This window comes from Lycium ferocissimum, chromosome 9 (assembly GCF_029784015.1).
Source record: "Lycium ferocissimum isolate CSIRO_LF1 chromosome 9, AGI_CSIRO_Lferr_CH_V1, whole genome shotgun sequence".
Taxonomy (NCBI): Eukaryota; Viridiplantae; Streptophyta; class Magnoliopsida; order Solanales; family Solanaceae; genus Lycium; species Lycium ferocissimum.
Genome location: NC_081350.1, coordinates 50,004,741 through 50,028,460, shown reverse-complemented (window position 1 = coordinate 50,028,460; position 23,720 = coordinate 50,004,741). Strand labels below are relative to the sequence as shown.

At 37.5% G+C, this 23,720-nt stretch overlaps 1 long non-coding RNA gene and 1 pseudogene across 1 annotated transcript; both read left to right on the top strand.

Moving 5' to 3' along the window:
• Nucleotides 1–2,146: 2,146 nt before the first annotated feature.
• Nucleotides 2,147–11,958, top strand: LOC132032027 (acetyl-CoA-benzylalcohol acetyltransferase-like; annotated as a pseudogene).
• Nucleotides 4,945–7,244, top strand: LOC132029345 (uncharacterized). Its single transcript, XR_009407776.1, has 2 exons — nt 4,945–5,041; nt 6,988–7,244. It is a non-coding gene; the product is annotated as an uncharacterized LOC132029345 (long non-coding RNA).
• Nucleotides 11,959–23,720: the final 11,762 nt, after the last annotated feature.

Here is a 23,720-nt window from a genome sequence, read left to right as displayed (position 1 = left end):
TTTGTGCCAAATATCAGACACAATTTCTCAATAGCCCCTTAAATTTATCAGTATATTATATTTAAGATACTCGAATTATAGTTTATTTCAATTGAACATTTGAATAAATGATAAAAAAATTTACTAGATATTTTCAACGTAAACTTTGGAAAAGCTTCTACGAGTGGTCCCAATTGTCTATTACGTAGATAAACTAATATTTTCTAATATGATTATCGTGCCCAATATTACCTTGAATTAAGCCTGTCAAGTGGACCCACTAAGAGGTGTAAGGGGCTGGGCTAAGTGGGATTTATTAAGTCTTTGGGCCGGACAAGGTGGACGGCCCGCGGCCGAAGCTCACTAGTAGCCGGGTGATGGCACGGGAGCCGCCGGCCGGCCAAAAAAAAAAAAAAAAAAAAAAAAAAACAAGATAAGTACTACACTTATTACTAATAATAAGTATTTTAAAAACATTGTATCCTAATAAATTAGGAGTCTCTTTTTACGGAGCACTTTCGTTTTCTTTAAAATTGTATTTTAAAGCTAGACAATCTTGTTTTCTCAACAAATATACCTTTGATACATTTTCAGTATATAGTGTATTTTAGATTGTGATAGTACTTATATTAACAAATATACCTTTGATAAATCATTCAGTTCAATTTCATGCCTTTTCACAAGTGCCTACGCAACACACCGTGCCCCTCCACCCCCACCCCCCTTAATAGGCTAATACCCGATGCTCCGGACTTGTGGAGATATATATCACCACAATGTTGACATTTAACATGTTCCTCATTTACTCGCTCAAAATGCATCCACGCCGCACTTGAAGTTGATCTTCGAACTCGAGGAGAAGGTGGAGGTGAAGTAATGTACACTAATTGAATAGCAAATTTAGATAAAGAGAGAATTGTGGAAGAATTGTGTGAAAATGAAGAAGAATGGAGGTATTTGTAGTTTGGAAATATAGAACAAAGTGCGGTTATTCATAAATTTAGTGGTTCAAATAAAATTAACAATGGTACTTTTTTTTAAATTTACAACGATTTAGCTTTTAATTTGACGGCACTAAACTTTTTTTTTTAATTTAGCAATTTTATCATTAGTTGTAAATGTTAATTTTATTATTAGTAGTAAATGTAAATGTCTATTTTTGTATTAGAACTTATAAAAAAAAAAAAAAAAAAAGGCCCGGCCCTCTAAAACCGGCTCGTACCCACTTGGCCCACTACGTACCCCTGCACGTAGAAGGGCTGGGCAGACACCCTTTCCTCCTCCAACCCGGCCCATTAACTATGGCCCGGCCCGGCCCACTTGACACCCTTACCTTGAATTGTGTATCTTTGAGTTATTTTTGTGCTCCAACGTATATTTTATGTTGTAATGTTAGTATTTTAAAGGCTTTGAAACAATAAAATAGCAAAAACAACCAATTCAAACATAAAGTTGGAAAATCTACACAGTTGCAGCGTCAGCGTCTGCAAGCGTGCCTTATGCAAAGCGCGTCATCTCGCTTTAATTATATGCGTTAGCACGTCAATAACGATTAAACCTCGAGTGTTTCTATTGAGACTAATAGCTAATTAAAAGAGGTGGCATGTTTTAATTAAGTGGTTTGTTAAGCTGCTCTACGTAGTGGCGCAGCCAAAACACGCTTGTGACATATTAATCAAAATTTAAAATGAAAATGTCTAACATAAACATATTATCATGTGTTCAGGTATGCAATTAAACCAAACACTAATTTAAATATCTAAATAAAATATATTTACAAGTTTAAGGGGCTATAAATCTATTCCCTCTTTTTATAAAAAAAAAAAAAAAAAAAAAAAAAAGAAGAAGAAGAAATAACTAACCGTTTTGGTGGTGCATGTATTTATTTGCATGTAATCCACGTGCTAGGCGTAAGACTCTACCAGCATTTTCCCGATAAAAAGGGAAATCACAGGCTTCTCAATTATATTAAAGTGCCTTTAATTGTCTTGATCCATTTTACATAATGTATTAACTTTTGATTGCCTCTGCCTCCAGTCTGGTAGGTCGGTCGGTCGTCCTCTAGCTGTGTTTCCCTTACCATAATATGAGTACATCAAATATGAAGGTCCAATGCAAATTAAAATTTTGTCCAAAAGCCTCATAAAACCATCATCACCGCCTCATAAAACCATCATCACCAACGCCAAACCACCTTAAAAATTACCAGTTATCTTTCTTTGATCAAGTGGCTGACACAATACACATACCTCTTGTTCTTTTCTATCCTCTTAATTGTAACAATAACTCAAAAAATAAAGAGCTCGAAGAGTTCTTGTCGAGGGTTTTAACCCGTGCTTACCCTTTAGCGGTTAGATTCAGTACAAAAGATGAATCCACTGTTCTATGTCTCGATCAAGGTGTAACTTAAATAAAAGCAATGGTCATGTCACGCTCCGAATGCAGTGCGGACGTAACAACACTCGGTGCTTTACTACGTGTGGCCACCGAGCAAACCCTGCAGTTACGGCTGAATCAACATGGGACATGTACGGATTCGGAATGTAATTTATAAACATACTGAGCTAATAAAAGTTTGACTGAATCTTATAAATGAGAAATGCTCAGATAAATCTAAGGATGTAAAGGTGTAGCCAATACGGCTAACACAATATCTGTCATAAATCTTGGTGATCGCTACTACAGTCAATGAAACCTCCGAATAATCTTGAAATACTAATCATTTCGGGACAAAATCCCTGACATACCTGACTATTTATATAAGTAAATCACTGCCAAAAAAGCGTGTTTTACCCATGGTTGGATTCGTGGCAAAATTAATCACAAAATATAAGGTTCTCGACACTTACGAAACTGTCGCTAAAATATCGTGGGCAAAACAGGCGGGTACTAGAAATTTTGCATCCTTTTTTTTTTTCATTTCCCCCATTTATTTCATTGTTAATTTTTCTTATTTGGCACCCCCATTTAGTTCTTCTCTTTAACAAATTGAAAGAAAATAGAAAACCAAAATTCTCTATAAACCCTGGTCCTTCACCGTCCCAAAATGGATTGCTTCACTGTACCAACAACAACAACAACATGCCCAGTAGAATCCCACAATGTGGGTCTCACGGGGAGGAGTAGGTACGCGGGACCTTACCCCCACCTTGAGAGGTAGGGAGGCATTTTCGAAAGACCTACATTTCGAGAGAGAAACAAGACAAAAAGTCAGATAGGGACAAGCATATCAAAAACAATATGAAAACGAGGAATAACAAAAGCGAGAAAGTCATAATAGAATAGTCTAGAAAAGAAGGATCATTAGCTACTATAGATAAATAAGATAATCAAAGTACAAGTCCCAACAAATATAAGCAGAAATCAAATGACAATAAATGAATGAGCAAAACTACAACTACTAGGATGAAAGGATAAGCAGCTGGCAACTTATCTGTTTGAGTCCTCACAACCTCCTATCTAAGGTCATGTCCTCGGTGGCTAAGCTGTGCCATGTCTGTCTAATCACCTCTCCCCGGACGATATTCTTCGGCCTCCCGCTTTACCTCTCAGCAAGCGATCTATAGCCAACCTCACACCTCATGGCTGGAGCATACGTAATCTCTTCTCTTCACATGCCCAAACCGTCTCGGCTTCCTCTCGTATCTTGTTCTCCTGCGATGCCTCTCCCCGTCCCGGATATCTTCATTCCTAATTATATCCCTCTGGTGTGCCACACATCCGTCGCACATTCGTATTTCGTGACTTTTATCTTACGAACGTGACGATTCTTCGGGCCAACACTTGGCCCCGTACAATAAAGTCGGTCTAACTACCACTTTGTAGAACTTGCCTTTAAGTTTTGGTGGCACTTTCTTGTCACGCACCGAAGCGAGCCTCCATTTCATCCACTCCCGCACCAATACGATGTGAAACATCATCGTCGATATCCCCGTTTCCCGTATAAAGACCCAATATACTTAAACTTCCTTTCTTTTGGATGACACAGGTACCAAGCCTCACTTCCTTGTCGCCTCGTGCGATTTACTAACTTGCACTCTAAGTATTCGTTTGGTCCTACTCAATTTAAATCCTTTAGACTCCAACATCGCTCCGACCCTCCGACTTAGCGTTAACTCCGCCGCGAGTCTCGTCAATCAAGACTATGTCATCCGCGAACAAAGACGCACCAAGGCACCTCACCTCGTATTTGTCACGACAATTCATCCATCACCAAGGCGAATAGAAACGAGGAAGAGAGTCGATCCCCGACGTCCCCATCGGCCAGAGAAGTATTCCGAGTCTCCTCCTACCGTCTTTACCCTGGTCTTAGCTCTATTATGCATGTCCTTTGTCGCTCTAATGTACACCATAGGTACACCTTTAGCCTCCAAGAATCTCCATAGGACCTCTCTTGGCACTTTGTCATAAGCCTTTTCTAGGTCAATGAATACCATGTGCAAGTCCCTCTTCCACTCCCTATACTACTCTACCAATCTCCTTACAATATGAATGGCTTCGTAGTCGAGCGCCCGAATCCAATCCAAATCGTTCTCTCCAGAAATAGACACACCTCTCCTCACCTATCTCCACCACCCTTTCCCACACTTTTATAGTGTGACTTAGCAGCTTGATACCTCTATAATTGTTGCAGCTTTGAATGTCGCCCTTGTTTTTGTACAAGGGAATCATTGTACTCCACCTATATTCTTCAGGCGTCTTCGGCTTGTCTTGAAAATGACATTAAACAACCCGGTCAGGCCCTAGCAAGCCTACACCGCCCGCACTCTTCCAGAATTTCCCAGACTCTCGTCAGTCCTGGCCGCTTCTTCCCACTCGCGCATCCTACTGAACAGCTCTCTTAACCTCCTCAACCTTTATACTCCTACAATATCCAAAGTCGCGACGCCTATCAGAGTACTCCAAATCACTCATTACAATGTCTCTGTCCCCTTTTTCGTTCAAGAGTTTATGAAAGTATGACTGACCAAGCTTGGAAAATGGCAGAATCTCTTCTTAAATCTGAAAAAGCTACTGATATTCTCAGCATTTCTTAGGGGAAAGTTTATCTTCTCTGCTTTAGGTATTTCTCGTCATTTTTATCCCTTTCTTTTTCATCCCTTAATTTTTGAGTTCTTTTTACTCTCGTGGAATACTGAAGTCTGAGATTTACAATTGTCATATGATTTCTGTTTATTATTTATTGGAACAACCAGATACATGAAAGCTATAAGCTTTTGATGACTCGATTTTTGATTTATTCTTCTAGTTTATTCTTGAATCAAGCTTTTCCATCACTATTCGAAGTCATTTTTTTGTGCAATCTTCAATGGGTTTCTTTGAGGCTTTCTATTTGTGTGAAATTTTGGAAGAATTTAGTGAATGGAACGATTTTGGAAAGAAAATTCCCTTTATTCACGATTTTGGAAAGAATGATTCTATGGCATAGGACTTCTGGCAATTTTGTTTGAACTCGAAGGATTTGATTTGATTTTGACAATTGTATTTGAAGGCGAAGGAACTGTATAAGGTGTGTGACTGTGTGTGTTTTTTTTTAAGCAGTGTGTTTTGTTGGACTTGATTTCTATATCAAATTGACGCTTCATTGCACCAATACCATGTTTATGGTCCTGTTTATAGCGAATGCTTGCATTTGTTTCCTTTTGGATTCAGATTAGAATGAAATTAGTTTTTTTTTTTTATCAACTTTTGGGGTCATCTCCTTATCAATGTTCCTTAATTGTAGTATACTTATGCAACATTCTTACCAAACTCTATTAATATATATTGTGATTCCAACTACCTTTCTATTAATTTTTGTGATCTTTGCTAGTAAAGGATGTAGTCCAAAGCAATTATGGAGTCCATCCATGGCAATTCTTGGTGTTTACTTCTTATTATTTAGATTTTCCTTTTCGGCTATTGTCTTAAGGTCTTACTGATTATTTTAAGATTTGAAAATATGGAAGTCTATATAAAGCAATGCTGCTGAAAGTTGTTGCTACCACTAGATGATGTTGGACATTGGTTAGTATAGCCACACTTTAGTTGAAAGTGGAATGAATTTGTTCAATTCCTGTTCATGGTATTCCTGTGCATCAACATGACTTAGTATTATCAAGAAATTGCTTCTTACTTGTGAATACTTCTTAGAGTTTGTGTGGGATTTTCCTGTTTCGGAAGCATAGTGCAGTTCGAAACCACTTGTAACCTTATAAGAAATTGACTTGTGTAATTCTATATTATCTTGGTAAGTCTAACCATGCAACCGCTTCTTTTTAGTAACTAATGGCCTTTAAATTCATCCTATTTAAAAATTCTTGACTTGCCGAAGTAAAAGACTAAATTTCCCCACAATTGTATGTATCAAGAAGGCTATCTGAGATCTTTAGACTGATTTATTTGGAAGCTGTCAACTTTCATTCTTTTAGATTTATCAATGTGATTTTCAAATCTAGTGTAACTGGTTAAAAGATACTAGTATTAGGAATGTTACTGATCAGTGATTTGTAGTCTAAATTATCAATGTGATTTTCAAATCCAGATATCTTCCCTATTGTAGTTCTGCACTTAGATAACTTCCTATACTGTGCAACTCCATAACTTCAGCAAATTCTACTCAAACAAACAAAGCTATGAATGACTTTTTCTCTAAAGTATGACTTGTTTCAGTTAACTATAGTTGTAGTTATAGAACAAGTGAAGAAATTTACACCCTGTGTGTATTGTCAGGAAATAGAACTATTGTCCTGCAGAAACTATAGTGAATAATTGTGCTAGCTTGGAGGGCTGTGGTATTAAATCCAAAAATACCTCTGAATTGTATGCATATGCTTAGTTTTCCAGACAAAGGTCAGATGTAGATATCTATTATGGTCACCCGGATTGCACAATGAGACTCCTGCTTGCGTCTCTGTATCATTTTATAATTTTCAATGTACTTGTAATTTAGTGATAATGTTTTCTTTTCCCCTGGGATGTTAGCAGCGTTGGTATGAGAATATCTCATTTCTTTTAGTTTACTTATAGGATAAAATATTAGAGCATCTATCTCAAGATCAAGAACATGCTGCCACTTTAGGTGTTCCATTGAATATATTGGCTCATCCTAATGATGCCATTGGAAAAGTATATGGAGCTGAACATTCTGATCGTGTGCGTGGTTTAGGTGGTAATATTTGCCCCTCGACTGCTTTTGGAATGCCTAAACATTCAATTAGTCATGCGAATCTTGGTGGTTCTAGTAGTATGTCTCATCAACGTGTTGAAGACCTAGAGAAGTATGTGGAATGGAAGAAAAGCTGACTGGATATGAAGAGATGAAGGAAACACTTTAAGATACCAAGGAACAACTTGTGGAGACTAAGGAACGGCTTGCGCAAAATGAGAATCACTTGGCAACTCTTCATAGGTTTTTACAAGTGATACGCCCAAATTAGACCTTTAATATTAGGAGTGAGAGGTCGTTGTCAAATATAGAACCCAACACGGTTAGGGTCGAATCCCACAGAGAATACAATGAAAAAGTATACTTACTAAGTGTATTGCTTGACTATTAGTCTATATTTCAAGGGAAAGGGGAATATGATAATGATTGGTTTTGAGTTTGATCATTACTTCTAAGATTTGTTGTTATGAAATATAACTATTGGTAAAAGGAACTAAGGTTGTGGTTCCAATGGAAAGTAATGCGCTTGGGCATCAAATCAACTTATTTATATGCGTAGATGTAATAGACCATGGGTTACTAAATTCTTGCTAAAAGTTTTCCAACCAAATTATCAAATTTCAAAGACTAAGCTTTTCCGTGCCTTAGAATGTTGCACATCAGAATACCCATTTAGTGTCAACTGGCTTTTCGATTCCTAGCTCAAGCTATTTAATGGGTGTAAAACCCCAAATTATTGTTATTAACTCTTTTCCTAACTTACACTCTCTTTTCCAAGAAAAGTGTAAGTAAATGGACATCAAATAATGTTTGCAAACATTAAAAGACAATGAAGCTTGAAGAGTTAATAGAAAACATCTTTAACACATAAAATAGAGTATGAATATGAAATTCAATCACATAACTAATACATTTGGTCCCACAATATTAGCTAAATGGTTTAGCTACAAATCTTCATTAAATATAAAACAAGAGTAAAGAGAATATTCATAAAGCTTACAATGATTAATGGAAGAAGATGACAAAAAGTGAAAGAATCTTCTTTTTAATCCCAACAAGCAATATTCAATGCTCTCTATGCTAAAAGACACAATAAAGTATGTGTAAAGAATATTCAATGTCCGTTCACAAAAACCTAGAACTAGTATTTATAGAAGGGGGACAAAAAGTACACATTTAGCATTAAATGACACGATGCGGACAGAGTATGCGACCGCATACTGGCCGCATCCTCTTTCGTGGAACTTCGTCATGCGGCCACAAGTTGAGCTTGTGGTGCCGTATGTTCTTCATAATCTTGTGCATTTTGCTGCAATCACTGGTTGTTCTGAAGTGGCGTATGCGACCGCATCACAGAGTTTGCGGTACCGCATACACGACGCCTAATGCTGCATTTTGACAACCTCTCTGGAAATTTTTGGTCCTTGGTATGCGGCCGCAACTCGCACTTGCGGTGCCACATACTGATCGCATGTCTAGCTTTTTTCCTTCTTTTTCTGCCATTTTGTCCCTTTTGTGCCCTTGACTCACAAAACCTGAAAACACACAACAACCTAATAGAAATACAGAAAAATACTTGAAAAGACTCCAAAAAAGTATAAGTAGTGGATGTAAAAAGCCTAAAATCTCCGACTTATCAACAAGCTAAATTTGGTAGTGCGTTGCCTAGTTTCAACTTAGATTCTTCTTAGCCTTTTTTGCATAGTATATTTTTGTACCACTAAATATGTGGTCCACCTCTAACTTTATGCATTTCTATTATACTAGAAATTGCGGTATCTTTTTTGTATGTTCAAGGTTTGAAACTTACGTTTTTTTATATATGATAAGTAGAACATTGAAACTTTGATCTTTATAGCAATGCTTTGTGTCTTATGTCCAGTGTATTAGTGAATGCCTATCATTATGTATTGATACCAGGAAAATGCACGTGGAATTATAATTTTTTTTTAAAAAAAACTATGCACATTTGCCACGGTTCAACCGTGGCTAAATAGTATGATGAATTTGTAAACTGATTACGTTATCCCTTAAATTAGTCACGGTTCTCATGTGGTAATTAAAAATTCCAAATATAATTCTTTTTTTCTCTGCAGCCAAATTTACCCATGGTTCGACCGTGGCTAAAGATAAAACAACCCATGGCCAAATAAAGGTTACCACGGATGCCAAAACCGTGGCTAATGCGCGAGCAATTCCCCGTATGGGCACGCTAACAACCGTGGCTAACCTACCGTGGCAAAGTAGTGTTAGCCACGGTTTAGGTTCCCTTCAGTCACGATTTTGCGCGTTGCTAAATCCCACGTTTTTGGTAGTGAATGACTGAAAGTAACACAATGCCCCGAAGTAAACTGGAGCTTACCAAGCAGCTGATGTGAAGGAGATCCTAATGAATCGATCCGTCATCTTGAAAATCGACTGCATGGTGAAATACAAGCCCGAGCCAAAGGGACGTAAGTACATTTGAATTGTACTTGTATGTAAAACCAACTAAAAGAATAAAATAGATGTGGGGTGCTCGGGGAAAGGAAAACCCAAATCAATAATATAAGATATATTTGAATACTGAAGGCTGGGCTGAAACTGAAGCATAAGGATAATTGAACTGAACATGAGAAAATTCATATGTTTGTCTGAATTCATAATCTATGGCCTTGAGCCTAATTAGTGAATAACATATGGCCTCGAGCCCATATAACATGTGGCCTCGGGCCCAAGTATAAGTATACATAAACTGTAGCCTCAGTCCTAAATACAGTTGTTCAGCATGTAGCAATTTATATTAAGGAGCTGACAATCATATTGTAATGCATAATATGGAATATTGAACATTATTATCCTGGCTATGGACTGATGACTGTTTATAGAGTTTAGAGTATGATTGTGCATAAGCATTCTAAGTTTTCATGACTGAGACTCATGGGATATCAAACACGAGCCTATACTGATTACATACTGAGTTCACAATATTCGGAATGGTAATCATGAACGAATTACGGAACTATATCGCTTAGAGAATAAAAGTTTCGAAGCTTTTCATGAAATTGGGGCTTAACTCTATTTCTGAAGCAATTAGTAGTAATTGTAAAAGAACGTGGCATGGGAAAGATCAATAAAATTACCACATGTAGAGAGTTAGCCTTACATACCTTATTAACTTCAAAACCCAAAGAAAAATCCAAACTTTTGATGAAGAACTCCAATTCCTTCACTTGAACCCTTGAGAAGGGTTTTCAAGAAAACCCTAGGTCTATAGTATAGGATTTCACTTAGAATTCATGTATAATCACTAGAATTACTTAGAAATACGTGGAATAACCTTACCATGATGTGGGAAGATGAGAAAAGGAGAGAAAATTTGTGTTAGGGTTTGAAGAAGTGAAGAATGGATTATGAAAAAGAAAAACAACGCACTCAAAAAGGTTGCAGGGATCGCACGCCATGGAGAACGCGTTGTGCATGTGTGTGCATGCGCTCGCTCATGCAATGAGCCTCACTTCACTGCCCTGATGAGCACGACATGGCTCTGGGACACCAGTCTACTCGTGTTGTGAGCCCGTGGATAAGCACCACTGATAGCTCTTTAGTAAAACGTAAATAACGTTTTGTACAGAGATCCTTTTGACCTAATCCTTGTATCTATGAAAAGGTATTTCAAAGGGCTACAACTTTCATCAAGGAAGCTTTCCCAAATTCCCAACTAATAAGGGTTATAGTCGACTGAAGTAAGCCCTTATGTAATATCGCTTGAAAACATGGTCCGTAGTGTAGCTTCCAACTCTAATTTGCCCAAATACTCGTCTTATGCCGTTTTTAGGTTTCAAAACAATCCCTACACCTCCCATATTGGTTCCATTATATCCCCATATTAGGGTTCAAACCGTTGCCGGAAGGCACGAGGTATTACAGGTCAATTCTAAGCTCGACGATTTTCTCCAACAAACAAAAGAATTATGTTGATCTAGCATTGTCATTTTGGCCTCAAGGCACTATGGATGTGGACGAGACGAATATATTTGTCATGCCCCTTATGGTTGTGCAAGTCATGAAGTTCAAATGTAGTGGCCTAGCTCTAGGTTTCAGCTGTGCACACCCTGCTATGGACTGATTCACAGCTTTCACATTCATTTACGAATGGGTTGGTGTGCAAATTGGGAACCCCTTATAAGGAGATCAACAACTTCATAAGCTTCAATTTGGGCACTCTTTTCCCTGTCAAAGATTTAACCGCCATTCTTGAGCCTCCTGTTGACGAAGGCAAACGTCCAAAATCTAAGTTGATTTCAAGAAAGTTTGTATTCGAGGAAGCTGCAATATCAAGGCTCAAAGAGAAATTTGATTCGGAAGCTTTGAGTTTCAAACATTCGCGAGTTGAGATGATAACAACATTTTATGGAGGTCTTTAATCCGTGCTGCAGGGTCAAGTCCGCATTTGAAACGGTCTATATTAATGGCCTTTCCACTTAATTTGCGTGGTAAGGTTGCAACTTTTCCTGAAATAGCAAACTCTTTTGGGAATTTAATCATTGAAATTCCAATAGAATTCGAACATGACGATGAAGAGAAGATGGAGTCATTGCATCACATTGTAAAACTGATAAGAGAGACAGTTCAAGAGACTACGAGTAACTGTGCCAAAGCTATACCAGATGAGATTGTGCATTTCACATGCTCAAGTCTATGCATGTTTCCTATACATAAAGTTGCTTTTGGTTGGGGAAAACCAAGTTTAATGCACTTAATTAGGATCAAGACATAGTCAACTGTTTTGGTTGCATGATGCAGAATGTGAGACTGGCATTGCTGTGCAAATGGAATTGGCGCATTGTTGACACCTAATTTTTAACCTCCCGTAATTTATTTCAATCACTCAGAGTCTCCGGATAATAAATAAATGAGCTGAGCATTTTTAACAACCTTAAATGATTTTTATAAATTGCCCAGATCAATATTTCTTCCCCTTAAATTAACAAAAGGGATTTTCATGCATCATATTTTTATTTAGAGAATAATGAATATTTTCAGGATATTTTATGAGATTTTGTTAAATTTAAATTAAAAAAAAAAAAAGAGGAAAGAGAGAAAGAGGAAGCGTTCTCATTTAATCATTTAAAATTATTTTGAAAATACTTCTTTCCTTTTATTTTATCTTTGAAACTTTGGATAATTTAACTAATTAACTATTTAATATTTTTAACTCCTGATTTTATAAAATAGGCATAATTGCCCTCAAATGTTTTAATTAGGCTAATTAATTAATTAAGTGATAATTATTGCAAAATTGAGCCTTTTATATAGATATATTTCCTTTCTTTGTTTTTGCCTTGGCCATAATTAATTTAATTGGTCCATAATTTAAAGAAATTAACTTGTTTTGCAAAATCAACCTGTTAATATTTGATTTGAAATAATAGGTTTAACCTAATTTCCAAAATTTGATTAATAAGGCCATTTTTAGGCCCATTAACAACTTAGCCAACTTCTTTAAATTATTTTAATAAAGTATTTGCGGCCTAATTTTCTCTAATTTTAATTATTGGTTGCTAGGAATTAGATATACCCAACATATACACCAAGTATACACACATATATATGAAATATATGTGTATACACTTGGTGTATACATGAAGATTAAGGCCCCCTTTTAATTGAACTCAGATTTGGACTGAGTCCAGCCCAATAAGGCCGACCCGGCCCAAATTCCCCCCAACATAAAATCCAAAAGGCTTCAGCCTTACCTCCTTGTCAACCATTTTCACGATTTGGCTAAGGTTCGACAACCCTAAGCCACCCCCTCATACTCTCTCTCTCTCATCCTCTGTCCAAAACGCCATTTTTGGCAATGTTTCAGACGAGGACAGAGGTCACCAGGCCTTGCCATGGCTGAAAAGGGCAAGGCAATTAATGCCACTGCCCTATTTCACTAAAACTCGATTGATTAAACCCCAAGCATGGTACGCCTTTTTCTTTTTTCCCTTTTTTGCCTCTTTCTCAGTCAAACTACTGAGATCTTTAATTAATTTTTTTTTGGTTTGCATCCTTGCACTCGAATTTTCATTGGTTGGTTTTAGTGTGTTGGGATTGATTCGAATAGGATCAAATCGGACCATTCATTGTCGATTCAGACTCATCGTAGCCGTTATTTCTTGAATTAAGGCAATATATTTCAAAAATTGCAAGTCCCATATCATGTAACAGTTAGGGTTCCACATTTTTGGGGTTCTATTCTCTCGAAGAAAAAGAGGAGAAAAAATAGGCGTAAAAACCCAGATTTGAGCACTTGTACTCGAAATTGGGGTTATTAGTTCAAAAAATTTAGACTTGACCTTTAAGTTGAGTCATTAGTTTAAAAGTTTGCTTTTGTTTTCATTGTGTGGTGGCTGAGGAGGGAGTTGGAAGCACAAAGGAGCTTTCAAATCCATTTCTTGACCAAGGCTACGTTTAAAAAAGGTAACACTTTAAGCTTGTCATTTATTTTTGTTATTTTTATGATGATATTTAGTCTTTATTGTTAAGTGTTCTGGATACTGATGGGTAGTCTCATAGAATAGTCTTGCCTTAGCATTATTTGAATGAACTTGGAATAAATCCCCTCTAAACATGATGCCTTTACTAATTATGTGCTTAGTCTGATGTTTGGGTTGTTTGTTTGAATTAGAGGACTTGGATGCATGCTAATCCTGTGCAAAAAATGTGCGAGAATTGTTATAAAACTAAAATGATCCATGTTGAATAAGTTTGAGGTCTGGTGAGGGTCAACAGTTCACTATTAGCAACATATTTGAATAAAGGGGTTGCTTTAGCTAATTAAGGGACACATAGGGTATTACATGACTGTTTGAGTAATAATTTAGATTGTATGACTTTTTGATAAGGCTGCCTTGTTCTAGATGCCCACATGACATGCTTGTTGGATCACTATTTGATTATTTGCCCTCTCAATGTGACAATACTTACTTTGAAAGGACTAATGACCTAGACATATCTCTAAGTGTTGTTGTATGATCCTTGTTTTTAACCTTGAGTGACTCTGTAACTTTCACCAGCCTAACCTGTGATATTCCTCTCCTAAGATGTGAGACTGTCATGCTTCCACCCTGTTATTCTTAAGTGGGAATCATCTTAACTCTGTATCTAAAGAATCCTTGTACAAAATGCTCTGTTCACTCTTGATATCTTCCATGATTGATGCTGAGTTATTGTACAAGTATAATGACTTGACATTCTCTGTAATTTGCTTCTGTTTCTTATTGACTTGGTAAGCTTTATGATGTACAATAACTGGCTGATCTGGTACAAACATGATGAAGAGAAGGATCAAATGTGTAAACTGATCAAGAATATAGCATTTGACATAAATAAGAGTCCCATATCCTATTCAGAGATCAGTCTGACTTATTTCTTTTTATATATCAAAGACAAATCAAGCTAAAAATGAGACCTGTAGATTATTGATGTCTTGTTAGGATGCTGTAAAGCTTCAAAGCTTCAATTTGGCCATGATCTTTAGGTTGAGTTTGACTAGAAAGGTTAGTTGGCTTGCCACTGACAACTTAAGTCTGAATTGATGGGCACTGAATGGACTTAGTCTTATTTGAATAAACTAACTACTATTAAGTTAGTATTAGACATGAATCAAGGACATAAGCATAACAGAAATAAGCTTAAAAGGGGTCTGAGCTAATTGGAAAGCAGTTAGAGTGAAGGGTGTGGACTAACAATAGATCATTAGTTATTAATAATGGGTTAGATGGACACACTGCTTTATAAGACTGATCTTCCTCAATTTTAAAGTGGGACTAGGTAAAGGGGAGGGAAGATGGAATTACCCAGGTCATCTTGAGCCTGGTGTACACATTATGTCGCGACCTATTTTGTCTAAGTCGTGCAGGCACTTACCTTTCTACCTCGGTAAGCGAACCCTCAACCCAACAATGAATAATTACATAAAAGAATGAAATTAAACAACGGAGTAGAATAAATAGGTAAGCTTCACGATATATATATATAGATATATAAGTAGAGAATAGTGCGGAATGACGATAATACCCTCAGGGTCTAGTCTGAATAATACAAGAGCATCTAAAAGGGAAATAATACAATCTGGAATACTAATATATAAAGTGTATATGTCTCTGAATAGAATAGGACATAAAGATAGAAAAGTCTTCAAGGCAGCGAACGGCCATGCTCACCCTGGAAACTCGAAGAGGAAGCTGAAGCGACTATCAGCCACGCATCACAGAAGTGGATCCAACTTGATACTCTGCATTCATAAAAGAACGCAGCAAGTGCAGGTTAGTACAAACAACAGTACTGGTAGGCATCAACGGCCGACTAAGCATAGCTAACACAACTCAAATAATAAAGCAGAGTCCATGCACTATCAACTATTTCGGAACTAACATCGGATATCGGCCATGCAATCAACGATTCCGGAATTGATCATCGCACATCGGCCATCTCACGTCACTCAAGTAAAAGAGTTTTATCAAGTATCAATTTCACTTAATCAATGATTCTGGGATGAACATCGGACATTGGTCATCTCACGCCACTCAAGTAAAACTGAGCCCAGCTCATTAAGTGTTTCATCAAATATCATCAATATCTCAACAGTGTCATGAAAATAAGAATGCGTGGAATGCATGAATCACGTCAATAATCATGCTTAATATCACAAGTGCCAACTATGGGTACGCCAACAATACACCCAAATCACAAATACCAACAGTGGGTATGCCAATAATATAACGGAATCACATATACCAACAGTGGGTACGCCAATAATATATCCGAGTACAAATCCCACCAGTGGGTATGCCAACTATATCGTAATCAAGAAGATAAAACAGAATCCAATATCTACCAACGACTTATTGGGTCAAGCCAGCACAATAGAACAATCAAATCGCACATAACGTGATGGCTAGCCCCAAACACACAACAGGGACCAACCTAAGGCAATATCCAACCCGACTTCATACCCGAAGGTTCACATGCTATCTCTAACAATATAACCTAAATATGTGCTTCGCTATTACCTACCTGGATGGCCGAACCGCAACACCAACAACTCACTCCTTTGCCTTGCCTTTCCGCTAAACCTCAGAACCAAAGTAGTCTAAGCATAATCAAATTCTAGATTAGAAATCATGAAGAATGATACTAATTATTCAAATTAGGTCAATTCTAACCATAGAAATTGGGAAAACTGGCCCACATGGGCAAAAAAGGGAAATTCGGAAGCAAAATATCAAATTAAGCACTAGGTGATCATAACCCAACCACTAATTGCTGATTTAACTCAAGGATTAGCCTAATTTCTAATTTCAAGCAAAACCCCTAATTTGGGTATAAACCCTAACTCTTTGATTCTGAAATTCAATACTAGAAAAGGAAGATATAGGCTAAACAAGCTTAGATTCATCATAATCCAACATAAACATCATCAATTTATCATTTCTAAGCCTAGAGAAAGTGTCCATCAAAACCCTCTTCCAACTTCCATCACTAAGGGATTATTAAAGGGAAGGAGGGAAATCTAAGATGATTATGATTAAAGGAAGAGTAAAGGAATAAGCAAGATTTACCTCTTCCAACTTCCATCGAAGCCTAGAGAAAGGGTTCATCAAAACCCTCTTCCAACTTCCATCACTAAGGGATTATTAAAGGGAATGAGGGAAATCTAAGATGATTATGATAAAAGGAATAAAGAAAAATTTTTTTTCCAAAAAAAAAAAAAAAAGAAAAAAAAGCAAGATTTACCTCCAAGAATATCTCCAAAATATCTCTAAGAACTGTTCCCCAAAGCTCAAATTTCGAAATGGGAAATAATGAGGGTCTAAAGGCTTTTAACACTTCATTAATTATACAATCTACCCGTCACCCGCTTTAGTGGCACTAGGACTACCGCAACTGTGCCGCTTCAGCGGTCAAGGCAAAAAGCCTTGGACCGTTCCAGCGTCAGGGCCACCACTTCAGGGTACCGCTGCTGCGGTGGCACCAGACACCAGAAACTTACCCAAGTTTCACCAATTGGTCCGACTTTCCGACTAGTTCTCGAGGCTATCTGCTCATATACCATACACATAGACACACATAAAAACACGCTACAAATGCGCTCGTGGCCTTGAAATTTCTAATAGAGGTCTCGTTGACCGAGTCAACCCCCGATGCCTTAATTCCAATTTTGCCAACCCAAGTCTCGAAATGCATCCGAGTGCATTAGGAACCGAACCAAATACACACGCAAGTTCCAAACGACTATCCTGACCTCTTAGAATCAACGGAATTTTGAAAAAGGTTCGTTTACTCAAAAGTCAACTTTAGGTCAACCATTTTTCATTTTAAGTCTATATTTAACAAAAGTTGCCCAAATCCAGTCTGGACACCTCAGTAAGCATGCCAACGGTCCCCTTAGGTAAAAAATGAGCAAATCTATGCTCGAGAACGGGCGAAAATGCCGAAAAACTTAGTGGGAAGAACCCTGCCTAAAAGCAAGCTAGTAAGTGATCTGAATCAATCTTTTAAGAGAGGCTAGGCCCTTGGAACTTGAGTAGAAATCTAAATGCTTACCATATAGCCTGTTTGTGAAATGAGTATCATGTTGCCTTTGTACCTGCACATTGCATTTTGGGACCTATTTTAATGCTGATTGAGTCTTTGTTTTTTTTTAGAATCTAGTTATGCCAAAAGTCTTAAAGGTTTGATTAGGCTAAGTGTTTAGAAGATCACTATCAAGATCAGGATTAATCCAAGTCTATTTGATTACTTGTTTACATGAAATATCTATGAATCTTGTTTGAGGATTTTGAATGCCTTAAAATGAGAGTTGACACTGGTCCTAGTTAATATGTGTGATTGTCTTTGTAAGAGTGTGTGAGTCAAGTTGCTAACCTGAATTTATGCTTTAATCATAAAATTACTACATAGTTTTATCTGGAATAAAACTGGTTCAAGATTCAAAGTGAAAGTCTGCCTATTGTCTTCCTCTTGAACTATTTGAGTTTTGGTCTGAGTTTTAATACTTTGTCCATGTGTTTAGTTGTCACTACTTGACGGACTGTTTTATATATACTTCTATGACTTGGTCAAATAGAGTTTATAATGTGGTATGACCTGTTGAATGTTCAGACTAGCTTGTGATGGTTCTATGAAAGATAAATAACTTTAGGAACCTACAAGTGACAAATTGACCCAACCATGCTATGACTCTATATGAATTCTGTTAGGCCTTAGTGGTAAGAAATTATTCTAGTCCTAAACTAAGTGGTCATGTCTGCTTATATGTACATGCATTTGAACTTTCTTGAATACTTAGTTATGAACATCTTAAGTGACAGAGTCCACATGATCATAAGGGGCTAAGAGTAAGTTAAAATCACATAGTCTTGAAGAGCCTATTTTTAAAAGGTGTCATGAGAGAGGATTAAGGGAGAACCAAGCATTGCTTGGTTCACAACACCTTTCCTCCATATAAAGGATACCATGGCACTTATGTAGCCTATTGGGTGCATGTTTACTGCACAAATGCCTTATGATCATAAAGAATCTATCATTGGACTAAAAGACATAGATTAGAATCAGGGATACATGAATGAATGATTTACTATAACTGAGTAGGAACTTTAGGTGTGTTCATTTGGCTAAGTCAGAAACAAAGGAAGGGAGTTTAGAGTTTCAAAATCATGAATGAAATCTGAGTAGTAAATGTACAGAAATTGAGTCACCAAAGACCACTAGAACTCTATAAAATCCCTCTTTCAAAGATTTTATCAAAAGGCACGGCTGTTTTCCTTTGTATTCTCTCCATTTCTCCTGAGTTGCATTTTATTACAAATCCTGCATATTCTTTTCATATATTGTTGTCACTGTAATAAGCTTAACTGGAATTTGAAGAGTAAGTTTATACCATCTCATGTACCTAAAACTGTTGACACCTTGTCTTGTCTGTACATTGCACCTGTTTGGGTTCAAAATTGCTATTTGCTTTCTTTGCACACTATAGTGACCTATATATGTGTACCCAAGCATAGCTAAGTCTTGTTCTACCTATATGTGTTTGCTTGCTTATGCCAGGAGCTTTGTAGTTTATGTATCTCACTCTTGATTGACATGTTAATTGTTTCCTATGGTTTCCCCATTTTGTGTCTAAGAAAGTTAAGTAAATACGGATTCTTTCTATTCTTGTGTTGTCTGAAACTACGAAGCAATCCATGTGTTAAACTAAATATTCATTTCTCTCTACTATGAGCACCATGGTGCCAATGTCTGATTGTGTAGCTTATTTGATCCTAAGTAATGGTTTAACTAGTCTTATCTAAATTTGATATCTGTATGAGATAGGAATCCTCTTTGGTATAAGTAAAGGGTAAAAATCTAGTCAGCTAATCTTATATACACCTCATGATGTGTATATCTTGGGGTATATCCCGCATATGGGTGGAACAGGCTAGCAATATATAAGTCCTACATATTAAGTAAATAAAAAGGGAGGGAAATCTTATTAAGCCTCAATCTCAACACAGTGTACATCTTAGAGTCATAGATGGGCCTGGCCCAATTCAAGTTTAGTAAAGAACAGCCCAACCTTTAAAAATCTGAGATAGAGAAGGGGACTTGGGCACTTTTTATATTTGGTCTTGCGCTGAGAAGGCCCAATCTTGTGTATTTGTGTGTATGCACTGTTTCTGCTTATGAATTGTATATGTATATATATATATATATATGTATATACGAATATACACATATACGTATATGTATATATATATATTGCATATGTATACCTATGTGTGTGATAAGTTCAGTAAATCAAAACTAACCGGGTCCCTTTTCTTTTTCCTCCTCTCCACTGCATGCCATTTGGGCCGCGTCCAAACCGAACCTGTTGGGCTAAGGTCCAACAGGTCAATTCTTTCAAAACAAAGAACTTCGGGTCGACATAAAGGAAGCTAATATTGTAGAAATGCATTGAAGGCCCAGTCATGGGTGAAAACGACTATATAGGTGCTTCGTACACCCCTAGACTATCCCTTTCTCTTATTTATGTTAATTCAGTTTGTCAAGTGTTGTAATTTGTATGAACTTGTAAAAACATTCCATTATATTGGAATTTTTATATTAGTACTAGTCGTCTTAGGACAACAGTATATATGCCGTTTAGTTGACTCTAAGTCCCCAAACGCATTTCAAAAAATTCAGATTAAAAACAACGGTTTTAAAAATGATAAAACATGATTTTGATACAAGTTGAAAAATGGAAGGATAAAAGATCTTTAAAATCACTAATGTTATGATACTTTCTCAGTCCAACTGGATTAATTCAGGAATAAGTAGTATGTTTCTTTGCAAAATATATTAAACAAGTCTTTGGACAAAAACAAAATTGGTTTAAGGCTAACTATTTTGGGCCAAGCCCAACAGCAAAAGCATAAAACCTTTTGGGGCCTCACCCCTTAAATTTTCTTTTCAAAACAAAAAGGCACGAAAACTTTAGGCCAAAATTCATCTGAAATAATAAAATTGGGCCAGGCCCACCTGAGTACATTTTCACCAAAAGACATACGTTTTTGGGCCTAGGCCCACTTTAAGGTCGACATTTTTTCATATATATGTACCAAGTTCAATAACAAAGACAAACCGTTTTTTTCGTGATTAGGATTAATTCAAATAAGTGAAATACGTTCGTAAATACAAGGTTTTAGGATGAGGCGTTCTAACTTATTATACGGACAAAGCCGAAACAAAGTGTCTGATTAAGTATAAATATAATTATATTTACAAAAACCAAAATATTTTGATCATTTTATAAAACAAAAAATACATTATCTTTATATGTAAAAGGAGTTTATTCTTATCCGGATGTTATAAATTTGAACCTATATTACATATTCAATTCTTCTCAAAACCCAGTGACATGCAAGTAAATGACAATCTTTTTAAATGCAAAAAATAAACACTAAGTAAACAGTTTAAGCAAATACTCACACATTGAAATTCGAAGGTCAACCATATAGTACGGATCCTTAATACTAGGGCTTAACACCTTCCCTAGTGATCACCGTAACCCTTACCTAGAACTTTGGATTACGAAGGCTTTTTCACTATATATGAATAAATCCTTCGAAACTGATTTTCCTACTTTCCTAAAAATTAGGTGGCGACTCTTTTAAAACAAAGTCCGAAAGAGCACCAACGATTTCGAAGTAGCTTTTCCAAGCGCTAATCCCACCCGTGAAAATGCGAATCGCGCGTATGGCGACTCTGCTGGGGACTTAAAGGTTCTAACCATAAAGATTCTAATCTAATGTAGGTATATTTGCTTTAACTGTTTATGTGTTTACTTTCTTGCAATTATCAACTGTCATTGCATGCATATCATAACTCCGCCACTCCTGACATTTATTTACATTTTGTTCCAAAGGCGACTTCGTGGAGCACGCGTCGTACCTTTATTAAAAAAACAAAAATTACTTTTTTTGAAACCGTTATAAGGCGGGGTTGGTTCATGGTCGTCCAATGTACCACGACGCCTTCGAAATTTAATGTCCGCTCGTGTTCCCGATCTTTTGCGAACAACCCACTATAGTAAAAACAGATGTAGCCGAGCCAAATCCCTACCAAACTGGAGCATTCATACCTAGACGAGCTTTGGGTATCTCAGACCTACCTGAAGCTTATTAAGAGAGACCATCTCGTGCTCGGACGGTCTATGACCAGAAGAACACCGCATCTCATTTGTGTGCTATGTGGAAGCATGTTCGGTGCCTATGTGATGAACCATTGACCCTGTGGGGATGGGTGAATCCTAACAGTGTTTTGTTTTATAGATGGAAGGCCGCATCCGTTTTGACATAATCATCGAGGCTCCGAATTTATTGAGGGTTTGGTGGGCGTGGTTAGGGGACGCTCACAAGAAGACAATCAGCTGCACTCTAGGTCACCTACCAGCCATCATGACAATGAAGGGTCGTCCAAAGCTAATAAAGGTGTTAGCCGGATATTGGGACGATAAGGAAATGTTGTTCCGCTTCGGTGAAATTGAGATGACTCCGACCTTGGAGGAGATCGGGGATGCCATAGACACCAATAGAACCTATCTAAGGAGACGATACAAACCAAATCACCACCTGTTATTTCCATAAAGGCCCACAGACGGCCAAATCATAAAGTTCCTCAGACTAACTAAAGCACCCTGAACACGAGGGCCCACTGTAGCCTTTACAGATTTGTATCGGAGATGCCACCGGGTATACCCTGTATCAGAAAGAGTTCAAGAGTAGGGAATATTGGGAAGCTATTAGACCTTTGGCGTTCGGCATAGCCTTGCTAGGTATCATGGTGTTTCCACAGGGCGATTCGATGGCCATAAACACCCGAGTGATCTACTTAGCCCATGCCATTTTCTATGGTATAACCAAGGACTAAGAAACGAGGTACTTTGATGTAGCACCCATCATCCTGGCAGACATTTTTTGGGCTTTGGATAAATGCCGGAATGGTTTTCGATACTTCCAAGGATGTAAAGATCTTTGTTACAATGGTGGATTATCAAACACATCAATACGGCTAAGGAAGTCTAGTCGAGCAACCACAACAGATAGATCGCTTACAAATCATCGCCCAAACCTCGCTATATGTCCAAGTGGGATCGGGCTTCTTTGAAAAATTGACTAAAGGTAGAATCAGTGGATGTTTCGACTTCATATAAGAAAACGTGTGGTTCGGCAAGAATTGTCCTTTTGTGCCATTAGTCGGGTTCGAGGGAATCCGCCCTTATTATCCACCAAGGGTTTTGAGGCGGTTCGGAAGAGCCAAGTGATGCCTCGGGGAAATCTTGAGCAGCCATCATTGAGCACACGGAAAGATCAAAACGTCAGTGATCCTCGAGAGAACGGAATGGTCGAGTGAGTTGAGTCTAGATACGTTGCCCCGCATAGGTTCAAGTAGGCGTGGACCCTGTATCATGAATGGCTACGGACACACGGCCCGGCATCTATCCTAGGCCCGCACCTCCTCACAATGTTCTAGAAGAGAGCGTCCGGCGCAGTCGGAAAGCACGGATGAGCACTTAGCCCAAATTTTAGAAGAAACAGATCCGGTAATAGTCAGTATGGAGATGTACCAAGCACGGCTTCGGATCCAGACCTGTCACGACCCAACCCACCATGACTAGCAACCAACTAAATCCTAGTGGGCGAACCAACACACGAGACATCTATCCATTCAAATCCGATTTTATATTAACCAAGCTAATCAGTTATTACTCATTCAAACATTAAATGAACAAAATAAGTCATGCCATAAAATACTGAATTAAGTGCGGAAGTTCTAACTATTACAAAATCCCCAAAATCGAAAAGTCATCGTACATGACTCTAATCTAAAACATGTCTAAGGAATGAAATCTGACTAATAAATATCCATAATGTCCAGAATAAGAAAAGACATCATAAGAAAAAGATCGTCGGGCGGCCTGGCATGGGAAGAAGCTCAACCTAAATCTATCGGCAAACGTCCTCCACGCTAGATGTGAGGCGGGTAGTATCTCCGTATCACAATCTGCACTCAAAAGAATGCAGCAAGGTAGTAT